At 46.0% G+C, this 25,210-nt stretch overlaps 1 protein-coding gene across 1 annotated transcript in view; it reads right to left on the bottom strand.

Moving 5' to 3' along the window:
• The window catches only part of LOC149350912 (uncharacterized), a 36,360-nt gene extending 12,517 nt beyond the window's left edge, over positions 1-23,843 (bottom strand). Inside the window, exon 1 of the mRNA XM_089576949.1 lies at positions 23,737-23,843. The gene's annotated coding sequence lies outside the window, so the exon portion shown is untranslated. The remainder of the gene's footprint in view (positions 1-23,736) is intronic.
• Positions 23,844-25,210: the final 1,367 nt, after the last annotated feature.

Below are 25,210 nucleotides of genomic sequence, written 5' to 3'. Positions count from 1 at the left end.
GACAATCTGATAGGCCATAGTCTAGTAAGAAATGCACCAAACAGACAATCTGATAGGCTAATATATTATATGGCAGTGGAAATTAGTCTAGTAAGAAATGCACCAAACAGACAATCTGATAGGCTAATAGATTATATGACAGTGGAAGGTAAGATCTGCAGGCCTGTCACAGTGACATAGGTCTCCATTTGAAGCATACGAACACTAACATTCTTTGGGAACATTGGGACGCCATGCGTACAGTCTTTGTCAAAAGTTTAGAGCCCAGGGGGTTTGCTTCTAAGCCTTGTCGTGGGACTCCTGAAGCCTTCGTGGCAGCCCTACCCATTGGAGGAGGCAGGACCAGAAATCTTCTTACCTTCAGGAAATCTGGAGCGCTGGAGATGCATTACGAACCACACAGTGTGGCTCAGAAGCAAACCCCCTGGGCTCCAAACTTTTGACAAAGGCTGTACATGAAGGGCATACATCCTCTACACTTACCGTATATAAATCGACAGCCTTCATTAAGCTGTTTGCCCCCCCCCCCCCCCCTCTTAACAGCTCGGCCATACGTACTGGTGGTAAGTTATTTATCAGCGAAACAATCTAAATAAAAAATGCGACTAGATGCATCGCCTAAAACTGAACAGGCTTTCCTGTGGCGTTTTGTCTAATGAAGACCGCAATAACTGCTGACGTCAAAGAAGTTATTGCTGCTCTTGTTTCAAATTGTACATATAATGCTCCCCCTTAGAATGATACGACCTCATATCAGGGAATTTTTGCTAAGGTGGGCATGTTATCGCTCGCGACAATGACTGCGGTGCGGACAAGCGCGGATACTCTTTCTTGCTTCGTTTTTGCTCCTAGCTCGGCGTTCAGGTGCCCGCCCCCTCGCCGTAATGATAAAGAAGCAAAGATATCCCATCCTGCCACTCCCTCTTCCTGCCTATCTCCGAAAAAACGAAACTACTCGGCGGCAGACGATGCAGCGGGGCGGGACTTGTTTCTCTCATCGGCTTTTGTCTAGCCCCGCTTGCCTTGAAAGAGTTTTTGGGTTCTAATAAGCGAAAACTGTATTGGATTAGAGAAGCCGCCGCGAAAACAGCGCAGGGGCGCATGGGTACCGTAGGTTCGTGGCTCGCTCCACGCGGGACCCCTCGCGCTCCAATACTGTGGTCCCTCGTCCCCTCCCCCCTCGCCACAACCTGCCTTCTATGGACAGCTGCTTTGGCAGACACGGAGGGCCAACACAAGACGTTCAGGGCGTTTCACGCACGAAGAACTGCCACGACGATTGCGGGTTCCATAAAGTGTCTGAAATTCTAGAGAAGCGCGTCGCCGCTTGCAGTAAATCATAAAAAAAAAATTACCAGCGGTTGAATGCGGTTAAGCCAAGTTTTTCGAGCGATAGCTCGGTTTTGCTTTGTTTGTCAAAGGACGAGACCATTGGTTTGCAAAGATTTTGCTTTTTTTCTTTGTAGGTAGACTCTCGCTGTACCTATCGCTAAGCTCGCTGCTGTTCGCGCCGCTTGGCGTGGGCAGTGTGGGACCGTGGGCGCGCTAGTTTCCGTGAGCCCGGTGCGCGTGCGCCAGCGCCATCTAGTGAGAGGCGCTGTTCGCTCTAGCAGATGTGAAAGACGCGCCATTGGCCCCACAAACTTTCTTGCTCCTTCGTTCTTGCGCCGTTCGCCCCGAGCGGGGGCCCGACCTTGGCTGAGCTTGAAGGTGAAATTGGCGGAGCCAGCCGCTCTCTGGGTTTGTACGTCAAGAATAGAGCTTTCGCTCTAAAAACGGCAAACACTGATGTATGTTTTTTTTTTTTTCACGCGCAAAGACGGAAATCAACTTATGTTCAATCCACTGCTACAGGTTCACTTTTCAGTGTGTTTGGCTTATACGTTTTCCAGCTCGTACGTATTTTTCGTTCTTTCCTCGGGACCCCGTGAAGAACGGAACATCGGGGTTCTACTATACTGTCTAATACTATATCGTTGTTTTTGATAAGAAACTGCGCGCTTCTTCTCGTGTAATTGTCACGTTCTTGAGGCACCTAGATTTTTGGACCAAGCATAAATATAAAATGCGATATTCCTCCCCCGCAGTCAACAAATGCCCGTCTCGCAAGAATTTTTAGAGGCAACCCTGCAAGCAGGTAACGTACACCAAAAAGTGCGCGCAAATCTAAGGATTCTAAGAATATGCCCTGAAGAATATGCCCTGAATATGTTCCAGTGAACCGCAAATAAAACATGCGATATTCAATCTGCAGAACTGCATGCAAAGAAATGTGAGCACGCTTCTTTTACATTTATAACATCGTTAAGTGCTATTCTGATGTCTTTTGCAACCAACCCGCAGTGTAATACAGTATAACGGCGTGCGTGTGCAATAAGAGAATTTTGCTGTTGCTTTTGCCGCTGCTACTATCCTGCTATCGGATGGCACGTACTCATAAGGAAGCATTACAGAATTCCGTGTAGAGTTTTGACAGCTTTCGGGGTTAAGCATCGACAAAAGGTCCTGAATGATGCCTGTTTTGCAGCTAAAGTGAACTTTTAACAGCTAATTAAGTGATGAAAGCGCCCACAGTAATCGGGTAAGGCAGCTTGTTCTATGAAATGCGCACCGCAGCGGTGGCCTAATGGTTTGAGCATCCGGCTCGCATGCGGGAGGTGCGGGGTTCGATCCCCACTGCCGCCGGGCCGGGTACCCACCGGTGATACAGTGGGTACAAACTTTCTACTGGTCTAGTGCTCGCCTCCTTCAGGGTGAAATGCTTGCGAAATGGATCTTTGACCCCACCTTAAGTAGATAAAAACACCTTGTGCGAATGAGCTCTTTGGCCTCAGATGCCCTTGCGCCATAAAAATTTCGTCATGTTCCATGAAATTCCCTGGTATATAAATCTGACATTTATTCCCATCACTGCGGGTGCAAAAATATCGGCTAATTCCAGATCAGACTAGAATTCAGTGTCAGTTTTCCTAGTTTCATGCAAAGTATCAGTAGAGAAATGACAACGCCGATGTTGTCATCTCTATTTTATAAGGCTAGCTATATGGGCGATACTTTCTGGTGTTTACGCTGGCGTTCGCGTAACGCTGGCCGTATTGTGATTCGGAAAGGATGGATGACGTCTCAGCCGGAAATCGCAATCGCGAGTGCTGCAGGTAGAGGTATAAACGCGCTCTCCGTACGCGACTTGGTCAGTCGTGCAAAGTCAGAAAAATAACCATATTAGTCGAATGTCGCTGCGTTTGTGGATCTTTCGGGCGCCGATCGCGATAAGAAAGGAGGTGGAAGGAGCCACTTGCAGCCATCGTTCTCCATACGACCTGAGAAGTCCAACGCCATGCAGTTACCCGGAGCGCTGTAGCTGTATATATATATGCCCCGGGTTTAGGGACGGATGTGTTACGAAGCATGAAATGCTTTCAGCTCCAATTCTTGGCAGTCTCAGTCGAACATCGCTCCGAAACCGAGATGAATTTGACGTCTAAACTGAAGACGAAATGAACGCGAATTTCTGTTTAATTAGCCTTGATATAGACCAAGACCATGTTTACAAATACACGCGGCGCTCATGGACGCTGCAAGCGGCTGGGGGTATCGTCAGCGCCGTCATCTGCTACAGCACGCGGATCGCTTTCGTTCGGTTATCAAGGCGTTTGAGAACTGCTTTTTCGTATACAGCGGTCTAAGCTGTCTAGTTTAGCAAGACTCTATTAGTGAACAAATATAGCGTACGCGGCAGCATGTCGGACTCCACGAGAAGCTTGCGCGATTCGGAGAAACACCTAGCTGATAGAGCATCTGTTGGGGGTATGTCTTGCATCATTGATAACATGCATTTACAGTGATGTTTTAAAAATATCAGCTTCGAAATGTTGCTGCACACGTAATCACGCTCTTCTTCAAATTACTGGCCGACTCTTAACGAACCCCACCTCCATAAGTACCCTGTTAAGCGAGAAAACTATTGCGGGAAGTTTAGCTTACATGCATTTCTATGGGCTGCGCTCCCGCAAAGTAGTGCCCCCAATTGGCGGTTACTCCAGCAAGTACGTATCGCTGTGTTTACTCTCCAGCCAGTTTCACATTCTGTTCTCGGATGTACTCGGCTGTTCTTCACGAAGGGACGAAATCACAGGTGCAAATATGAAACCACAAGACTGTTTTGAAAACTTTTGTTTACACGTATACCTATAGGCGTAACTCTAACTGTTACCCCCAGCCGTACCAAACCGACGGCAGCAGCACCACCCCCCTCTAGCTTACGTCTCAGATCGGTCTAGGTATATACGAGGAAAAAAAAAAGAGGAACCTATATTCTAAGCAGAACCAGACCCCACGCCGGCGAGGAGCTAGCAGTGTAACCGCCTGACCACACTGTTTTTTTTTAACGCTGTATTTGTGACAGTGAAACGACTATTGTACAAGGCCTATTTACAAATAAACCGCGTAAAATTTATAAATAAAAGTATCGCGTGGACAGTGCGTGTGACAAACATTTATACGCATAAAGCGCACTCGCAAGACAGTGAGTGATCGCAGTGATGACAGGTGGCACTGTTCTAACGGTTAACCGGCCCATGCAAGAGAGAAGGGGATAAGTCGTTATCATCGTGATGGCGGTCAGCAATCACAGGTGTTGCAAATATGAACGTCAGCGCACTGCAACACGTGCGGTTGTTCACCTTTGTTTCGCGAATGGACTATAATGAACAAGCATAAGGATCGGCTCACGAGCGAGATAACCTACGCCAACTAAACAGTCTGCGCAGGTGAAGCGTGTGTCGGCAAATCTTCACTGCCGCTCAGCGAAAAATAGCTCAGCAGTTTGCGTGCCGACAGCCTATTTTTCCTATTTTACCTCCACTCCGTTCCTGCAATGCGCATGTAAATTCGACGATCGGACGCGCCTTTAAAAACAAAGGTGTATGAAGTTCAGCTCTGTGTCTCTCATCTCACTCACTCCCATCAGCTGTCTCTAGCTGGAAGTACACATTCATCAATGCGTTCCAAGAACCTCTGGAACAGAGAACCTATCACTCCCCATCTCATTTGCAAGGCAGGGCGAAAAGTTGCGGATTCGTCATGAACCTTGAGTTTGCATTATTACGTAAACTGCTCACGTAAATAAAATGAACGCAGCGAGTATGCGGCTGCAAAGCAGACAGCGCAGACGGATAGAGCGGCGCTCTTCAGTAGCAAGCCATTCAACCGGGTTCAGTGGAGGTTTAGGCAGCAGGCATACGGGCCGCACTGCAAATATCTTGAACCATCACAACCGTTGGGCCGAGGAGACGGAAAGGCTGCTGAAACTGTCGTTTCGTGCTTTATGCAGAGTAATTAAAAGCTGAGAAAGGGCGCTTATTTGAATGCATAAATGTCCGGCGGCACAACAACCTGCTCCTACTTACTTTGCCTTTAATGCAAGTTCCAGGTATATGCAGTCCCAACATGCTGCGTTCGATAGAAGCAGTGAAATCACAGCTGCGGCTCACAAAACGCACGTTGCGCAAGCTGCTCAAATTTTCTCTGGCGCACAAGAAAAAAGTCACCCGGTTATTAAGTGACACATGAATTAATTCCAGCCGGTTTCTCCAGACGCAAAATTCTCGGTTTTTTTTATAACACGGCACGCTATGTTTTAATATGTTTTAACAGTACGCTTATCAACAGCCGATGCTTCTGAGTTGGCTAGCGAGGCAGAACGAGGGAGACAGCCTTTTCTGAGATCAATATGTTACAGATAACTGTACGCCACAACCATAGTGCCATTAGTCGTTGATCCACATTGTGTCGGGGAAGAATGAACTCGTAGCAAAAAAAAAAACACAATTCGCAAGGCGCGACACCGGTCAGGCCGCCGAGCAGAGCGGCATTCATTCCTTGGTACGGCGCGCAATGTTCTTGTGATGAACCTGCACTCATTAAGAAAGCCCCAAATGAAAAGAAAATATAGGTGACAGTGGGCAAAACGCGATAGTTTTTTTACTTAGCGCTCCATAACCTTTAAATGTGCAGTCATGTTAAATTGATATTCAGCTAGTATAAGTCGCCACGTATTCACTACAAATGAGCCTGATATTGACCACATTGGTCACTTTGAAGTACAGAAAAAATTGCAAAGTGGGCCTGGGTGAACAAGAAAGTGGTCTAAAAAACATGAAATTCTGCCGGCGAAATGTTTCAAAACTGTGCAGATCATTCAAACTGGTGTCCTATAGTAACGAAATTATTTTATTAGTACAGTTGGTTATCGATCTTATCTTATGCGAAGTTTAAGAATTTTCACTCTCAGGGTTCTCACGAGAAAATTAGTTTGGCAGCAGGATACGCGTGGGGTAAAACGCGATATCTGGGGTTCTGGAGGGACTTAAATATACAGATATGGTTTTATTGCTAGCTCTAAAACCCTACCCTTATTTTCACGCTCTCTAGGATAGCCCGAACGTACAAAACGAAAACATTGAATGCCAAACTAGCGCTCAGAAGATACGAAATAAGTTCTGGGATATATACAACCAAAGTCGGCGCCGTCAATCGTTTTGGTGTTCCTAATGGCGCCTACCCCAGAACAGAGAAAAAAATGAGAGAATGTGAAAGGCAGGAACAGCAAAAAAAAGTCTTTCGAACCTCAGCATCGCATTCTGTCCGGCGGGTAAGAACCGCTGCTTGTACTACACATTCTAAAGATAGAGCAAGCTCTTTTCGATCTGGCCTACAATCACATGCAAAACCTCGTGTTCACGCGTTACAAATCGAACCAAATCGCACATCCAATCAACAGGGGTGAGCGAAAAAACAACTATGAGAGTAAAACAGAAAAAAATTGCGATGGCCGGAAATTAGGACCATATCGCGTAGCCACGGAAAGCACATGTAGAACTGCCTAGGCTGTTTTGGGCCGTCGAACAAAACAGTGTCATGTTCGGTCTGGCTATAGCTTCTTTCGTTCGACTTGGGTCCCAAACATCGTCTAGACTTCCGAGCAGCCAACTTGATGTGAATTCATTGCAAGGATGAGCAATACTTTGATATTGGAAGGTCGTCCAAATTTTTTCCCCGCGGTGTGAGGCAAAATGCAACGTTTTGAAATTTCAAATGTCAAAAAATTTTACTACGTTCCTTTTGAGCTGGCTTTTCACATTTGGTAAGCGTGATGCCCGGACTGTGATAAATAATTCTGCAATAGTTTTTTTTATACCCGTGAATAATGAAAACGAAGGCGACAATTTGCAAATATGTGTTGCGGTTTGCCCCATTATTTTGGCCCAGATGAGACATTCATGCATTGTTATTCGCATCTTTAAGCGCTAATCACCATCAGAATACGAGGAATGAATTGTCGCCGTTTTACTATCTTAACGCAGGCTTAGCGGGCATACAACGGCAAGTATATACCGACGCCAAATTTTCGGCGCCTATTGGGCATATGACAGGTAATGTGCGCGCCTTTCTTAAAAATACTACAGCAGTTAAAACCAAGGACTTCTTTCCTGGTTAACTGAGTTAATGCTTCTTTTTCAGAACGCCGGCGGCAAGGGGAAATTCCTGGAAACATCACACCATCGTAAATCTCCTATTTTAATAAACCTGAACCCCGAAAAAGCAAATGTTCTTGCTTCCACTTCATCTCATGTAGAGGCAAAAGCTTGCATTGTTATTTTTTCCCCTGTCTTGAACACGCCTTCCGCACGAATGTTGTGGTGCGAATGGTCTCAACTGTGGCAAACGCTACGCCAAAAGCCTCAGGCGAATGCGGAGTGGGTGGTGTTAGGTCGTATGATACAAAATAACAAGACTGAAAAAAGCACGCCAGTGACTGAACAGACACCAACCGGTTTGGCAAACGTGCGTGCAGGTCGAAGGGTACGAAATTATGAAGGAAGTGACTAAGACAGGGCCCTTCAGGCTACGTGAGCTACACCCTAGAGCCCGAGTGCGCTGTGTTTCTGATGCCGTCAAACTTACGGTACAACGCGACATTTAAAGTCCCTAGATCCGCTGATCTAGGGACTTTAGCGATATCGTCTGCTGCTCTTCTGCAGCCTCGTCTGCGTCCTCCAGAGCAGAGATTCAGGATGGAATAGGCTATGCGGTACGCGCCCACAATAGCAATGCGAAAAACCCTTGTGTGCTGTGCAATGTCAGCGAACATACGTTAAAGAATGATTCCGGAGCCCTCCACTACAGTGTATTTTCCTCCCAGCTCCCTCTCACTTCCCTTAGAAATAGGATATTGAATTTCTGATATCATTATGCACGATATATTCATACTGAGTGGTCAGAAATAATCACAAATGCAATATCTGCAGCGTTTTTTCGTCAGGCTGCCATCATAAATTCCTGATGAGTGTTTTTCATGGAATTCTTTAATGACAAAAAAAAAACATGGCGTTTCAGCAGAGTCATAATAGATCATTTATGTGATACTGCCAATCCCACCAAGGATTGTAAGGATTGTAACAGCGAGGGCATCGAAAACACAATGAAGTACAAATATTACAAATATCTTTGATTCAAACAACGCATTATTATATTGTATAGTTAAATATCAATAATATTGAAGTTAAACTAGTTCACAGCATAGTCGTTTCGGGCATTATTTTCATAAACAGAGCTTTAATTAATAAAGCAGAAATAAAGTCTTTGAAATAAAACTGGATCATAACTAGAGTTTCACATCGAACAGAGCCGAACCCAAAGTTTACTTGCGCACACTAACCAAATTATTTGGCCAAAATCATATTGACCAAAATCCGGGTGGTGTCCATGCGCGTATGACACCATCCGGAACGCCGTACGACGAACAGTTTCAACACAAGTTTGTTGCGAAAGCAGAGTTCAAAAACACACACACACACAAGCCGCCGGCTTTTCTCGTAATAGGACTAGTAAAGATTTCGCATTAGTAACTGTTATAGTTCAGTTGATGTGACATTGTTTGCATGAGACTTCCGCAAAGGTTAGTTATTCCTAGGTGTTTGTGCTCATGCACAGAAAGTCTCCGATATCTTTTCTTAGCCAGATTTCTGCCAAGGCTAAGAAGTCTGTCTGGAATACTAATTATAACTCAAGGGAACCGAACTTATTGATGATACTACAGACATTAACGTCCATGAAAGTTATTTGGGGCGCTGTGGACGGCGCGGGCGTAGGGCTCGTGCTTTTGTGTCCTGATTTTCCGGACTGTATCTAATGAGCACTTCCCCTCACTGCCTGAAATAAACGCTAGTGTCCCTTTAATACCATTTCACTGAGTAATTTAGGAAATGCTTATCGAATATTGACTAATAGTATTGAGCCATCTGTACAACGCGAAAGAAAAACACTCTTGACAAGAACAAGTCTATTTCAGGAACCTGCTTCAACTACTGCTGCAGACGTTTTTTTGCCATTGTTCCTGCAGTAACGATGCACATTAAATAACAGAAATTTGCCCTTAAATCTCGCGGCTTATACGTTCGATAGACTGCCTACAAGTCGCCAAATAGAAAACTGTACTTAATAATAAGTCTTCACTAACGCAGGTGCTTCATGGCGCGTGTACAAGCATGAGCTTGGGGTAAGAAACGTTCTAATGAGGTGACTGTATCGATGTGGCATGTATATTCAATGTAATGCAGAGCGAGGCGGTGCAGGCAGGGAAATTTAATATTAATTTTTCAGGTCACCTACCTAACGAATATAGTACAGTACGCTTTTATTTTTATTCCTTTTTAAGGAGTCCAACCTCACATATGCAGTATAGTGCAAGCCCGTTGTGCGTACAAACGTTGGAGCTTACGGCGTCTTCCATTTTTATTTCTTTAGGGAGCCCAACCTACGTATACGTGGTGTAGTGCCCTCTTGTTCCTTTCAAGATGCTGAAACTGTTTGCTCTCATTGTTAACGAGACTGACCCTGGAATTGTACTTCCTCGTTTCAGCGGAAGTTGCACATATCACTGTTCCGCGGATGTTTTGCAGTACGCTTAAGAGAACACCTCGCAGCACTTCAGAGTGATGTTGAAGACATGTTGGAAAAAGACATTCAAGATATCTCCTTTGTTTTGGCCAAAACACATCATAAATCACGCAGAAATGTATCCTAAACTTAACATGTATGCATCGCAAATTAATGACAGCCTCAACAAAAGAAAACACATCACGTCGCAATCAGAACCTCGCTGAACAATTTTAAATGGGCACAGATACAAAATTTTGAGGTCAAACTAATGATATGATTTGCGTTATGGGCGCCGCTCGGCTGTGGCGTCAAGATGCACTTCAGCGCTGGCGTCGATCGAGACCGAAACTGCCGGCAAATAACTTTCATACTTATTCACGCGGCGCACTGGTGTTCTGAACTCATCTTAATGATTACTAGGCTATTAGGCTTCTTTTCAAGGCAAAAAACGGACACCCAAAAACATTGCGTCTGAAGTCCTCTAATCGGGAATGCATTACAAATTTAACACAAAAGTCACCAGAAACACCTGATGAGCAGGATGTCTAAAATCACTCAGTTTAAATCAGAGAATCATTACGCATTTTTGTGGGTGTCCCTCCTTCATTTCTTTACTTGCAGCACGGTTCGGTTGTCCACCGAGAGTACGACAATTACTGCGACTTTCCCTTCGCAACAAGACACTTGCTGACAGCAGGCTAACAACATCCGTCAGCTTGTAGTGGCCGGTGGTTATTTCGAAACCGCAGACGTTTAGAGAGAAATCACGGCGCGCTGTAATTTTTTTTTTAGTTTTAGTGTTTATTAAAAAAAAAGAATCATCTAAAACATACTCGGCAAAAAAACTTGTCTTGCACGTTTTTTACGACGCTCTACAATTGTTGTACGATTCTGAGTGCCGATGGCGATATACAAAATATTTGCTTAGTACGAGCAATGTCGCCTATTTATTTACTAAAGTGGACATGGAAAGGCGGTAATGGACAAATTAAAAATAAAATATATTTCGCACTGAGCGCCAATTCTAGCATTGCCCGCCGCGATGGCTCAGGGGGTATGGCGTTAGCCTGCTTCAAAAAGTGGTCGCTGGATCGAATCCCGCGGTGGCCGCATTTCAATGAAGGCGAAACGCAAAAATGTCCGGAATATTTGCGATTTCAGTGCACGTTGAAAAAGAAAACGAGTGGCCGACCGATTTAACCACCCTCATTACGCATGTGCACAGCTTATGCGGCGGGCAGGACGCCTATAGTCCTCACTGGCTTACCGGTGCTCTTCAGCTTGAGACAACATTCCGACCGGTGCCGAATCAGCCACATTGTGACGTCACTGGCTTTCCTGGCGCACCCAGTGGTTAACTAGAGGTCTGAACACGTCAGTGGTTAATATTTTGTAAAATTTGCGCGAGTTAATGAACTTCACAGATCTAAGGTATGCTTCTTTTCAGCAATGAGATGTACGTTTTTTTACATCAGATACAAATCCGTTAGTTGAAATTTCAAGTTTCATTCGAAATGTGTTCTTACTCACCATAAACTGATTTTGGCCCGCAAAATTTCGTGAAACAGATCTTGCATTATGCCCTAAGGTTGGTTTCGGATTCCAAAACATAATCGAAAAACCGGCAGAGAGCACTCTTAAAAGCTTTCTTTTTTCTTCTTGCCTGATACAGCGAGTGGGATAAATACCTGAGCATAACTTCTGCATTAATAAATTTTCCCTGCGCACGTCAGAAAAAATCACCAGAACGTAGAATACCACGAAACGTACAAGGTTCCCTAACAGCTGAGTAAGCTTGAACACACTCGCAGTGAGTGAAATGGCTTGGACTGCCGTTATGCAAAAAGAAACGGATGAAAAGAAACACATCATCTCTTCCTGATTCTACGAGCCAAACGCGCTTGACACAAAGCAACCAAGCAGTACGCTGACAGCAACAGCATGGTAGTTTGGTAAAACTAATCCATAACTGAACCTTACGTATGCCACGCTTTAGTTGGTTTGTTCATTAGGTTTGCCACATTTGGTCAAAGTGTGCGGAAGACTTTTTTCACGTTAAAAAAAGAGGAGTAACAAGGCGGCGGCCAAAGATGCGGCGGCCAAAGATGCGGCGAATTTCAGCACTAGCTGGCCGTTTAACACCGCTTGCCTTATGGTGTCACTAAGTAAGACGGTAGAGCTACCATTGAAGCGCACGCCACCATTATGTATGTCGCTGCCTGAACACGCAAAGCCGAATGGATTTGCACTGAGCTGATCGCTGAAGCGGCCGATCAGCACTAAAAGCGTTTCGCCCGTCTCTTGCGTTTGGCGGCTCCACGGGCGAACGCTTCCTGGTTCTGACGCAGTTGCCTCATCTTTTTGGCTTCGCGAGCCATTCACGTTTTCGCCTCGCTTCACGGGCGTGCAAATCCGGATGTTCGCGTAGTCGTCTGCTGCGCTCGCGTTCGAGACGACGTCCCGCAAATTTTTTTCTGTATGTGCACTACTTCGGGCGACACATATTCTATGCCATCGTAAAAAGAAGCGACTCAGTGGTGGCTCACCATGCGCCGCACAATGGTGACGTCATAAAAGCTCCCCGCTTCAGACGACGTCATGCCTCCAGACGTCCCACTAACAGCTAACGCTGTAGAACGCGTAGGCTACTTCGCGGCTTGCTCACGGAGCTTATTTCTGGGAACACGTTTGGTCAACATCGCCCTTTTTGTCTCGTATAGGCGCATATTCCAAAAGCCGAACAGCAAGGCCTCGAAGCAGCTTGGGCCAGTCGCGAGCGGCCTTCACATTACTGACGAAGCGGGTACGCAATGCGCAGATGCGAAGGAAGAAGCTCACATTAAAGGCCACCGGCGCAAGGGTGATACCCTTGGAACACACAGAAGTTCCTTTCTTGGGAATTTAAAAAATGTTTTTAAATAAACATCTTAGCAATGGACATTGATTATCAATAATCCATGAGCCAACCAGTCCAGGTAGGAGGTCGATCAGCTACTTCAAGTGAAATTGTCTTTCGCTTTCCTGAGGTCGGCTCAGAGAAGAAGGAAGTCATGCCATTTCTTTCAACAGCAGTCTGCGGTCTGTGAATGTGTACGTCATACGCAATTGTTTAGCGGAAGAAACCCAGTCATAGGAAAGCCACTAATAATAAAGCGCCTGTATTGTTCGCGTCTTTCCACTCGTTGTGCTTCTTGCGAATCAGCCGTGTGTGACCGCCAAGGTCGCCTCATTGCTTCTGGTAAGGCAGCTATTACAATTTTGTGATTGTCAGCGCAACGTGATCGAATGTGAAAGTTCGACATGCCTTTATTTTTTTTAGCGAAAGTATTTATTTATTTATTTATTTGTTTATTTGTTTATTTATTTCGTTACTATCAGGGCCGTTGAGGCGTTACAGATAGGAGTGGTAAATATACTTTACAAAATCAAATACAACAAGGAGAGTTGTTAACATAGGTGATCAAGAAAAAGATTTAAAAGCTTCCGGTTCAGAGATGGGGACGATGCTGGCGGGCAGGTGGTTGCAGTCTGAGCTGGTCTTGGGCAGGAAAGAATAAAAATACTGGTTAGTTCTGCAACTTGGAACACTCACTTTGAGTCGGTGATCAATACGAGATGATACATAACTTGGAACAGTGAAAAGACTGTTTTAGCGATTAATTTGTGTAATATATTTTTTGGAAAGTGAAAATCTAGAAAGATGGCGCCGCAGTGAAAGATCTGGAAGGTCTAAAGTTCTCTTCATGAGTGTGACGCTAGACGAACGCGAGTAGTTAGACAAAATAAAACGGGCTGAACGATTCTGAACTGATTCTAAAGTATAAATCAGTGACTTAATGTTAGGGTCCCATACGGAAGACGCATATATTATTTTAGATCGGACGACCGTTTTGTACAGAAGTAGTTTTAAACTAACCGGGAGTTTTAAACTAACTGATTATATGACTAATCGGCAACGAAGCCCGACGTCGGCTTTGATCAGCAGCAGTGGTCCCAAAAATCGCAGATGACGTCACCATGGTATCAATGAAAAATAAAATTGCTTCCGAAGGTCGGGGAATGGAACCCAGGACTATTCGATGGCGAGGCGAGCACGCAAGCCATGGACCCCAAAACTTCGTTGGATTTTGGAGAACAAAGGTGAACCTAGTAAATGCGTTGCCTTACAGTTGTATTCTAACGAGTACCTGTGCGATTAGAAAGAAATAGAAAAATAAATAAATAATAAATAAAGAGGAAAAAGAAAATTTAAAAAGAAAACAATGCTTGCGCATCCAAAGCACGCAAGTAGTCTTAAGTTCCCTCCTGAATTTTTTTTTTTCAGGTACTAAATGGTAATAAATGGAGTGAACCACGTCGCAGCCAACATATCACGTTTTCGCAAATACTCGCCGGACAGCCGTTCTCGCGAAATCACAGCACTCGCAGTTGCACAGCATCGCCCGAACACGATGCGTCCAAAAAACATCTGGTAAAATCTTCAAAGTCTCGCTCAGTCCCGCAGTTCTTAGAGAGTTGTGCACAGACTAGGTCTGCTGTGAGTAAAAGGAGACAACGTACTGCTTGTCGAGATTGTAATCGAACCGACAACCTCCGAATATGAGAACGTCGAGCTAAACTAGTGAGGCAAGAAACTATCTGTGCCTGCCACTGGGTCCGGAGGTTCTTTGCGTGCCAGGACAAGAGAGTGAGCTAAGATACGTACCATAGCGAAAGGCATTAGGCTACCTGGGATCTTTTGACGCGCACCGAAATCTCTGCATCTCGAGGTTTATCGCCGGCAGGTTTGCAGCAAAGCCAGCAGAAAAAAAAAAATTACGGCCGCCTATCCTCAGGGTACGAGTGATCAGTGCTAGCTGAAGGCGCCCCGAATGACGTCACGCAAGACTCCCACTGCCACTGAACTACCTCAGAACTGCCAGTTATCGGACGTCGAAGTGGGAAAGGTGGTGGAGATGGTGATGTGCACACAATGTATGCCGGCTCGACATATTCGGTATCTGCCACATATTTTGACGCTCTCATTTCACGAGAGCGAATTCTTTTGCAGCAACTGCAAGCGTACTTATACCTCTGTCTACAAGATAAGCTGACTTTTTTTTCCCCGTCCGCGCACATAATTCTGATGTATGGTTCTATAAATGGCAGCTAGTAAGCAGCTCTTGATCTTATGTTCGCCGCTGGTCAAGCCGTCAGAAGAACGTTCCTGCTCTGGCGACAAACCTTCAACAGCATTCTGATTTCAGCTTCAAGCGGCCCCGATTTCCACCGTTCTAAAGTACCAAATACCCGGCACAGTGGAGCCATCGTCACCTAACGTGTGCCGCATACACAGAATCCACTGCATTGGGCGCGTTAACGTAACGGTAACCGCACCCAAATTAGTAGACAGTGAAGCCAACAAAATACGCATGCACCACTATGCCAGAACGCCACTCCCCATCAGCACTGGGTCTGCTGCTACATACATTAAAAGCTCGAAGAAGAAATAAAGGAAGCGTGGAGTAAGAAAGTAAAACGAAGGTACCACATGCATGTGCGCCACGCGCTGTCGGCCCGAGTTTGCCGTCACGAAGCATGGAGAGAAGCCTTCATTTGTTTGCTACCACTGGCGGGGGGCGACGTTTTGAGCGCCGTAGACAACGCGGAATGCGCAGAGTTATCGTACAGTCACGTTGACTCCAGGGACCGCCCGGACGTGCTTGTGGCGCGGAACAACGCGCCTCAGTGCCCCGCCCTTGTTTTGGTTGCTGCTGGTCCAGAACGCCCTAATGGCCTCAACCGCCCACTCGCCTGACCTTGTGCTCAAAATAAAGTTCGCACGTTTCGTGATCATGAAAGCGCCACTCTCTTGCTCCTACCCTCTGAAAGGTCTTTTTTTCTCTCTCTCTCACACTGCAACTTTGCCCTTTAAAAAGATAAAAACTTGTTCTGAAAACGCCCGTATAAGGTACAAAGTTCGGGGCTGTAATCGTCGAGTTACGTGATCGCCACAGATTTTATGGACCCATGACTATCCTGGACTCCTGAAGAAAAATTGCCAGCATGGCTGGTGAAATTGCCACCACTTTGCCCACCATCCACCGCGGCTAAGGTTAATCGATGCACGTGTTCTTTGGCGAACGCACGCGGCTTCTCAATGATCGATGCTCTGCAGCGCAGCAGAAATCGATTAACGCATCCGCTAATGCTTGCCGATTGGCTTTACAGCCTGCACACCGTCAAGCATGACCATTTTCTGTTCGCATAATGACTGTGTTTTTTGGTGATAAGTTGTCCATACTTGAGTCCAAATTGATCTCAGATTGCTGGAACGACGCATGTGTTTTTAGCTGAGACTCTGTGGCTTTGCAGTGAAGCGTTTTTCTTGCGTTATGTCTCTTTGCCTTTTTTTTTCAAGACAACAACTATGTCAGCTTCCTAAACCATTCCGGCGGGTCTCCTGCACACTTTATCACAGTCAGTAAATAATTTGAACGCTTTGCTGCCCTTGAATTCACGGCAATCGTACAGTTCCACGCGTGCAATGGTAAACAGATATTGACCTAACAGACCTTGTGGGAAGTCTCAGTCTCTCACACCGTACAGGACAAGGTACTGGTACCGGCGCGACACGTGAAAGCTATAATACCTGCACAACACCACTCGCCCCTCCGCCCACCCCCTCAGTTAAACAAACGACAGTAACACTACCTTTCGAATCTTAAAATAAAATCCACCATAGCCCTGTGGTTGAACCCAGGGCCACCGGTAAACTTCCATTTGCTCTGTCAGTCGGTACAGCTATTTTTCTAGTCTGTCGGCACTCGGCAGTCCCGATTCATAACTAAGAACCAGGACGAAATCTTCAGCTAGAAAGGCTGAACAGGCGGACAGCGTTATTTATAGTTGCCCGGCAAGTTTCAAATGCTATTCGTCTCAAACGTTAGAAACGTACCGCGTTTTAAGAAATAACCCTGAACACATTGAACTCAAAAAGACGTAAGTGTACTTTTACGCCCTAAGTTTACACTTATGGTATGGAGGACGCCGTATTGGGAGTTTCCGAATTAATTTTGATTACCTGGCGGCTTTTTTAACGCGCAATAAAAATTGTTGCACCAGCATTTTTGTATTTCTTTTACTTTGCAATGCGACCGCCGTGGGCGGTAACCGAAACCGCGACCTTGTGCTCAGCAGCGAAAGCTGAGCCAGCGCAATCCACGAATGGTGTGACATCAGTGAACGACGCATGCCGCCAGGGTCAAGCACATCGAGTTATGACGCCGGAGTGCATATTGCAGCTGTCGAAGCGTTCATGCCAGAAAATCGCCGATTGACTGCAGATCAAGTAGCCACAGCTGTGGACTTAAGTCATGGTTCAGCCCATTATGCTATACATGACGTGCTTCAGTTTCAGAAAGGGTCGGCAAGAAGGATACCATGGCAGCTGGCACGGGGACAAAGCTGAAAGAGCGACGTTGTACGGCGCTTTGAACGAGAAGGTGATGATTTTCTTTCTAGTCTCGTTACTTATGATGAAACGTTGGTTCATTATCAGATGACAGAAACAAAGAAAGCGAGCATGGAATGGCATCATTCTTTGTCCCCGAAACCAAGGAAGTTTCGGACACAACCATCTCATGCTTACGCCCTGCTGACTAAAGAGCCATTATCCTGGAGCACTACACGCTTAGGCAGAACACAGCCACTAGGGCCTCTTATTCAAAGCTGTTGAAGAACCATCTTAGACCTGCAACAAAAATAAAGTGACTGTGGACTGCTGTCTACAGGTGTCATTTTTCAGCATGTCAATGCTCGGCCTCATGCTGCCCGTACAACCGTAGTGACCATTGATGACCTGCAATATGAGTTGCCGACACATCCTGCTTAGTGACCATATATATCACCGGGGTGATTACCACATGTCTGAACCCTAGAATGAGTCACTCGGGGAAAAGACTTTCCGGTCGGATGAAGAGGTACCCCAAGTGATGCATGACAGGTTGCGCAGCCAGCCACAGTTTTTTTTTTTTTTCAGAGGAGGCGCTTCGTGAGCGTAGGAAATTTAGTATTGAGCGTGGAGCAGATTGTGTTGAAAAATGATGCATAGGTGATTTTCACTCGCTCGATGATTTATTTTTAAAAAATATTTTATAGTTTTCATTGGACTAACCATGGTACATCCAGTACTTTACTTTTGCTTGCACTGCTTCTTTTTTAAAAGTGTTTCTGGCACAGGAAAACGACTCTATTGCTGACGGGTAAAACACAAAAGCTCAACGTCGCGAAAGTGGGTCGCAGTCTATAATTAACCATGAGCGTGTATTGAACTGCGCTTTCCGACCTTGAGACGCGCAGCTGGAGGGAGAAAGCTTCCCATCGCACTGTATAGCGGCGCTCCCTCCAGGTACACTCACTTGCTCAGGCCGTATACATAATAACGAGGAGAGGGCTCCTCGCGTGATGCGTTCGCACGAGCGCGAATCCGTGCGATAGCGATTCTGGAAAATCGTATACGTTTTCAGAGGCAACGGAAGCTCACTTTGTCCGCCCCCCCCCCCCTCCCCCTCCTATTACGAAGTGTTCCTTCCTCTATAAAACTTGTACACTTACACAGCTAAGTACATGTATCCCCTGAAGATAGAAAGGTTTATGGTTTATGGGGTTCAACGTCCCAAAGCGACTCAGGCTATGAGAGACGCCGTAGTGAAGGGCTCCGGAAATTTAGACCACCTGGGGTTCTTTAACGTGCACTGGCATCGCACAGTACACGGGCCTCTAGAATTTCTCGAAGATAGAAAGAGGCCTCATTCTACGAGCTCTTCTGTATTCCACCTCTCCCTCCTTTTTCTTTACCGCGGCAAATTTGCCTGTTCCCACGCCTACTTGTCGCTCTTCCTTCCAGGAATTAGCACCGCTACCAGTGAGCTCTGATGCATGCGCAGATTCACAAAGGAACGAACAACAACGCACCTTAGAATCCTTGTACGCAAAATTAAAACAGCATGGCATGTTGAAGGTTGGAGTGCTTGAGGCCCGTGGAGACCAAACGCAGTAATTAATTATCCGTGTTTCTTCCATTTCTCGGAATCAATGAGAGCGTAACGGCCGCGTCAATCATCGCTCCACTGGCGTCATCCAAAAGGTGAACAAGATGTGTTGCGTACGCACAGCAGACGATAGCCTGGCCGAGTTTCAACGACCATTAAGCACACACTGAAGTCAGTCCAACCATTCAAGCTGTATAATATTCCGTAACGCACATAGAACACTTCGAGCGATAAGGCAGGTTTCAATGGAAGTGAAGCGTGGACGGAAGTTACAATGGTGCAGGTAGAGAGATGAGATTAGGAGATTCACAAGGGCATAGAGTGGCCCCGGCTGACGCAATAACCTGGTGATTAGGGATCACAAGGAGAGGCATTTGTCCTACATGGGACTTATCCCCGATGGATGGATTATGATGACACTTATGAGAATTCTTAGCGTACGCGCGAGTAATATGACAGCCAGTGATAATTTCGAAAACAGCATGACTCCCCTCAGCATGTGAAAAGACGAAATATGCACGTTTCTCTCAAAAGCACAGCACCGCTAAGCTGCCGGCTGGTTTAACTAACTGGCCTAACAGCGACGGAATAACGTCTGGCGCAGAAGTTGCTGCAATCTTCACTTTTTTACAACCGCTTAAAATCGCAGTAAGAACTTCTTTAAAACTACAATTTACCGTAGCAGTTTCAAGAGCAAGTGGCACGGATGCCGTAACTGCAGCCGTTCTTGAACGCACCATCAAGGGTTTACTGTTGTTCTGGATATATCAACAATAAACGCGTTTTAGTAGGGAGAAGCGACTAGTAAACGTGCGGCCCAACAAATGTGAGATTATATTTTGTCTTTTGAAAGGCCTTTTTTATCTCCTATTGCTGACAAAAACGTCAACTGTCGTTTTAAATGGGATGATTCAATCGTTTGTTTTCATGTTTACTTTTTGCTTTTATTTTCACTGGTTTTGCTGCATTTTTAAATGGTCGCCTTGAAGAAGGTTATCGCGGGCGGAAATTGAGCGGTACACGTCAGTACCTCTATACTGTTTTGTTAAAAACCCATAGCCTTCGCTGGCCTCTATAATTATGATACGGCAAGCACTATAAAGGGTTTCTGGCAGAACATTGCCGCCACTGCGAACATAAACATGCCTGCCAACCGACTTGCCCGGCTGTAAAATCCTGGCCAGAAACCAGTGCAAAATAACAAGGGAGATTATCGAAGCGAAGGCAATAAATAGCTCGTGCAGGGGCTTCATGAGTCAACGCTCCGTCTGTTCTTAGAGATGGCATTCCTGGATATGCGAAAGTCAACTGATTATGGTTGCCTGGACGTCCATATCTTATCAACGCTTGTGCCTTTCTTTCGGTCCCTGTGTCTTTCTGGTGCGCTGCTCCTTAATTATGCCTCTAGGGCATATGTGTGAACACTATATGGCATGATGCTCATTACGCGCTACACTTTACGGTACGAGCACAGACGAAAGGAAGGACACTGACAGGACGGAGCGCGTCAGTCCCCCTTCCTTTCGTCAGTGCTCGTCCCGTAAAGTGTAGCGCGTAATAAGCATCATGCACAACCAACTAGGCCCCCGTCCTAGCCCTCTTAGTATATGGCATTTGAACCGCATCGTAGCATCAGTTCTGAACACAAGGTTCATAAACTGCTAAAGACCGCACTAGATGGGATAATGCTAGATCCATGATGTCTACTTCTCGGTGATAATTAATAAAGTCATTTTTAAGAAGGGAAGTTCGCCCACAAGCGTGCCCATGTAAGCCCACACGTCACTTCATCAGTATCCAAATGTAACAGCTCGCAGGATGAATGACACGAGGAGCGAATACTGCAGAGTATTAGGCATGCAACTATACAAATCGGCACAATCAGCAAGGAATAACAAGTCACGAGGACAGCAGCAGAAAAGAGAGACATACTAGACCCATAGCAGTGATCATTGCACCCATAGAACTTGCCCTCTTTGTCATCCTAATAACTTCTAAGCCTAAAGACGAGGTCAGATGCCATAAATGTGTGATAAATATAAGCGTGAGGCGAAAGCAGAGAAAAGACAGCGAAGTGAGTTGAAATAAAATAGATCAAATGGACTGGCGTATCAAGCAACTTTCTCGTATAACTGGAGCCCACTGGTATACCATCTGGTACGGTCGGCAATTCAGGAGTTTCTTGCTTGGGTAAGGCGAACATGAGTAGAAAACAGATATGTTACGCGAGAATGAAACTAGCCTATTTTTTTTTCGAAGTCATTTCAACTAAATGTGGGAATTGTGTATGTAATTAAGAGTTCGTTAGGATTAAATATTAAGTTTTCTAGCCACGAGAGGCGCACATCAGTTTTATAACGGAAGTTGGTGTCACCTTTAGCGCGAATTCAACAACTAATGCAGCAGATTACGAAACGTTATCGCTTTTCTAAAATGTCTATCTTCGCGCTCGCGAAGAAAGAATGCGAAACGTAGTAAAAACTTGAAATGGCGGCCGCTCGAGCGCCCTTTCTCGTGTCTGCTGTTTAGTTTGCGTGAACATGGGCGCGTCACATTAGCGATAGAGAGCTTCGGTTCCAAGTGCGTCATGTTGCTGCTAAGCGCTTATGGCGTGTTTTCAGTTTCAAGCTAAAGGAAGTATGCAGTTACAGCTATGGAAAAATTCGATACATTTCATTACTATGTGTTTCTTTCCGCGCTGCCCGTCTTCCTAATAGAACGTTTTGCTTTCTTTCCGGTAAGTGTCAAATCACCGGTTACCCTTAATCAGTCCGCTATATAGGGACATAACATCTCATATAGCGCGGCCCTAAACGAAGGGCGTTAGATGTATAATTCGCTTCGCCTTTCAGTTGACTGTTTTTAAGCTTTAGTCCCACTATAGTGAGGTACCTTTCATATAAAACACAACTACACATCTGCCGCCCCATGCATGTCATTTACAAAGCCAGTCAGTCTCTACTTTTCATTGCTCAAATCGCCTGCGGTGGAAATCTCCGACATCGAATATCGTTTCGAGCACAGTGATATACATTATACGTAGCTAATTTTGAAAGTATCTACGTATTGTTGATGTTTCTTTTTTAGTACAAACAGTGGTTACACAGTAGAGCAGAACAAAAAAAAACGCAGCGTTCTTAACAAATGCGTTTGGTTTGCAACCTGGGCTGGGATAAAAAAATTTGCAAAGTCAGGGCAGTCAAATAAGAATTAGTCCACCCTTGAAAGGGGAAATTTTCCCATTCTAGAATAAGTTAACATAATCAGATATTAGAAAAAGTTAGAAAATCTTAGAGACTTGTAACTAAAAAACAACGCGATTAGACTTAAAACACAATGCTCTTCGGGCGCTTAGAGATAGCTGATTACGTCCGTAAATTTAGCAGTGTGGAAATTGGACCGCGCAGCCAAGAACTTTCAGAGCATGTCTAGGCTCGACTTGAGTACGTGCGTGTCGTGAGCAGTGAATGCAAGCAGGAAACCAAACTCCGGGCGCTCTAACAGCGACCGTCACCGACGTTCATGGCTGGGAACATCTAGGTCCGCGCTATTGGCGTTTGACCTGAGGGTAGACACCAAAAGACTAGCTCGGGACAAGCCATTATATGTTTACTTCACAGGTGCCGCACTGCCAAAACTAAGTTTCCGCGCAAACGTTCATGGAAAACAAAATCAACACGATGCAGACAGTAACATTCTACAATAGAGTGTAAACAATCGAAAAAAAAAAAAGAATTCCACTGTGCTGCACTACAACGAGACTGCAAACACGCTTTTCAAGTTTATACGGACAGGCGACTGGCTTCAGCACGACACACAAAGCAACTGAGACCGCTACGATAAACCACGGCTTTCTAAACGGAAATTGGTGCAGTTTTTTGTGTGTGCGTGTGTGTGCACGATTCACCATCAGAGACGGGTCTCACTGAGTTGCGTAGGGGCCGATTCCGAACGGCATCAGCCGACTGCAGTGGGCCCACACTCAGAATTGTTGAGCGTAACAATACGCAAGGAAGAACACAGCTGAATACAAGAATCATTCTTTGCTTAACAAAAAAAAAACGTAAACAGCCTACAACGCACATCAGTTCTACGCACCGAGACTGTATGAACTCGCACGATGCACATTCCGGGGGACCTTGAACGCACTGGGGCCCTGCCTATAGAAACGTTCGTGCAGGTTGAGAGCCGTAGCTGCAGTGCTTCCACGGGACGAAACGCACGTGCAGTGGAAACACTGACAAATCGCAAGACGCACGCTGTAGATCCTGCTCTGTGTTATTCCTCCAATTCAGGAATACTTTAATTTTGAGTAGCCTTAGCGAACCAGGGTCAAGGCTACGCGGTGCTGCCACGCGGACGCACGATTTCGTACACGACTCCAGCATCAGTCGATTTTACTGCTGCGCCTGAACATGCGGCCAGCCAACGCTGTTTCAGCACGTTTTATGCGAGGCAAAAGTACGAATCATTCTTTGCTTCCGCGTAGACGGACACGTGGCGCTTGCGATTGCCATCCCCATGGCTTGCACGCTGGACGCCTGGCATTCGCCGCGGTCCGAAACATTCGCCTTTACCAGTCGCCTAACTACCCGATAAGAAGACCGCGAGCAGGCCGCAGTTATCAACCGGTCGAGGCTGTCGCGGCGTGCGCGTCCAGCGCGTGACACCTCTCGCAGCTCCGTCCCGCACAGCTGGCGAGCCCGGCGCCACGCGGGGGCCTGTTGCGTGGCGAGCAACAGTGTGCCGGGGCCCCACTGACCTGCTGCTGCGGCTGCGGCTGCTCGCTGCTCGGGGCGGCCAGGCCGCGGTTCCGGGAGCGTCCGTCGCCATGGACGCGCCACAGCGCGAATACTTCCGGACGGACGACCCCCGCGGTGTTGCGGCCAGAAGGCGCGTCTCCAGGGCAACCGGGCCGACCAACAAGCTCCGTTCGTTCCCAGCACTGTCCGGCTCGATATTCGCGGCCACAGAGCCGATGACGTGCCCGGCGTCGTTTGGCGGTCTGCTGGTTCCTGGGCGATCATTCGCGTTCGCCGTTCAGCCACACACCGGTGTTCCGTGACGCCCGTTTTGGTGGGGACGGGCTCAATGGGCGGCCCTTGCGGCGCAAAGGCAGGCGCTGTCGCCACTCGCGCCGGGAAGTCAATTAATCGGCCGCCGCATTTCCCCGGCGTAAATGGAGGCAAATGCGGAGAACGGCGTTCCGGATAGAGCGCTGCGCGATGTTTATTTTGGTTTCAGTTATGCGAACGAGCCGGTCAATCGCCTATAGCTGCTCTCGGGAATCGTGAGGCGCCTTTCTCGAAAGCGGGAGGTACATACCGTTCTTTTTTTGCACAAAGAAAGCTGAAGGAGACACTTGAAGGAGACACACCCAGCAAACCAAAAACCTCTCAGAGACGTCCAGCTAGACGTCTGTGAGAGGTTTTTGGTTTGCTGGGCTTGCAAGGCTTCTTATCTAAGCAGCACCGATGTTATGCTAAAAACACTGAAAAATGCCCAGAGCAGGCAAAGCTATAAATGACAATTAAGCTAACAATGGAACTCAAGTCTCCTGAGAGCCGCAACGTACAGTCTTTGTCAAAAGTAACCAGGCTGCATGGTTTGCTTCTAGCTTGTATAGTGGAGCCCTTGTGGCTTTCCTAAAGATCAAAAAGTGTTGGAAGGTAAGAAGACCCTCAGTCCTTACCTTTAACGACCATTTCAGCTTCAGGGATGCTTTAAGGGCTACGAGCTGGAAGCAAACCATGCAGCCTGGTCACTCTTGGCAAAGACTGTACGTTTATAGAGAATTGCACAACCTGCAACACTTCACGCTAGCTCACTGCATAAAGATACAAAGTATTTTCGCATAGTAAACAAGTTCATTTAAATTCGTTTTTCTTGTTTCTTGTCTCTATCGCCATTGCTATATATATATATATATATATATATATATATATATATATATATATATATATATATATATATATATATATATATATATATATATATATATATATATATATATATATATATATATATATATAATAATAGCAAAGTCCATGCCTCTACTTTCAACTCATGCAAACGGTCTATAATAGCAGCGGTTATCGCATGTTCCACACTTGCAGGAATCAACAGGTCAATAGGAGCATTAGGTGTAGTCCCGTTTATACCCGTGACGTCTTTTAAAGACTGAGCAGGAGTGAATTAAATGAATGATCGCGAAGGAATAAACTACCGTTTCGTTG

This window comes from Amblyomma mixtum, chromosome 3 (assembly GCF_055824585.1).
Source record: "Amblyomma mixtum isolate Tamu chromosome 3, ASM5582458v1, whole genome shotgun sequence".
Classification (NCBI taxonomy): domain Eukaryota; kingdom Metazoa; phylum Arthropoda; class Arachnida; order Ixodida; family Ixodidae; genus Amblyomma; species Amblyomma mixtum.
Note: the sequence above shows the minus strand (reverse complement) of the source record. Positions and strands in the feature narration are given on the sequence as shown.